The sequence below is a fragment of the Quercus lobata genome, chromosome 8 (assembly GCF_001633185.2).
Source record: "Quercus lobata isolate SW786 chromosome 8, ValleyOak3.0 Primary Assembly, whole genome shotgun sequence".
NCBI classification, from domain to species: Eukaryota; Viridiplantae; Streptophyta; class Magnoliopsida; order Fagales; family Fagaceae; genus Quercus; species Quercus lobata.
Genome location: NC_044911.1, coordinates 29,737,974 through 29,739,317, shown reverse-complemented (window position 1 = coordinate 29,739,317; position 1,344 = coordinate 29,737,974). Strand labels below are relative to the sequence as shown.

General features: G+C 33.9%; 1 long non-coding RNA gene across 1 annotated transcript; it reads right to left on the bottom strand.

The window, feature by feature from the left end:
- Window positions 1-1,344, bottom strand: LOC115955101. Its single transcript, XR_004084025.1, has 3 exons — window positions 1,082-1,344; window positions 336-360; window positions 1-228 (listed from the first exon to the last, which is right to left on the bottom strand). It is a non-coding gene; the product is annotated as an uncharacterized LOC115955101 (long non-coding RNA).

The following is a 1,344-nucleotide window of genomic DNA, read 5'->3' as shown; positions in this document are numbered from 1 at the left end:
CAAACCAACAAATTAAAAAGGCTAAGAAATTACAAAAGGCTAAAAAGGCTTAGAATAATCACAAACCAACAAATTAATCCAACAAATCTAAGAATTTAAAAAGGCTACTAAATTAATTCAAAATGTCTAATCCTTCACAATTGTTACACAACTCCCATCCTCTTCATTAGGCTTCCCCATCATCAAGAATTGATTGAAGTGTACAATCTCCAGACATAGTTGAAGAACCTACAACAACAATGAATTAAAAAATGGAATAAACTTCATCAAATTGTAACTAGCAAATATAAAAATACAATTTTGATTTTATAAATAGAAATTGGACAATTGCTAACCGTTGATTTCACTCCATAACCAATTCTGAGCACACATCATTGCCAACAAACACAAAAAACAAAAAACAACTTCTTCCATTAGCACAAAATGGTTGAATTTTTAGTTTTTCAATCTAATGAAAATACGAAATATTTTGGTTAAATCAATGCAGCAATAATAAGGATCTAAGCACACACATGTCTCAACATAAACTGAAAATACATGTAGCAATAATAAGTTTCCAATTACAAAAACAAAAATTGATCCACAATTTGGAAATTTTAATTTACACACACGGAACCAAGTATTTTTTTTGTAGGATTTTGCTTTTTTATTATGATTTCAAGGCTAGTTTCAGCTTTCCTAACCTTTTATCCACCAAAAAATTTAAAGGTTAGTTTCATCTTATTTAATAATCACTTACTTTGAATTTTAATTGTGAATACAACTTGCAGTTTTGAGTCAACGCTTATAAAGGATATTATTGAAGACATTTCCAGCAAACTAAATCTGCCATACTTTATGGTAGCAACCTATCCAGTTGGGATTGAGACTAGAGTGCAGAAGCTCAATGAACTGTTAAGGGGATCAGGTGATGTTTGCATGGTTGGGATTTGGGGAATTGGTACTGAATGACTCAATGAAACTGGTCCACTTGATTGAGAAACCAAACAATGAAATAAAAACAAGGAAAAACAAAACCCATTCTTGGGACCTAGACAACAAGCAGATGAGTGAAAAACAGCCAAAGAAGAAAATAGTATACCTCAAACGGTGAGAACTGAGAAACTAATCCAATGACCCAAATGGTGAGAGACGAAACCCACTGATCCTTACCCAACCGTGCTCTTATGCGTGGCTGCGTGCTCTTGTGCGTGGCTGCATGAGTGACAAAGAGATTAAGGGTTAGGGTGTGAGGCTGAGGCGTGAAATGAGATCAGATTATGAGAAGCGGATGGGTTAAGGACTTAGGGTTTACAACTATATATATATAAGGGGTTTTTTTGTAATTTCAGGGTAACCGGATCA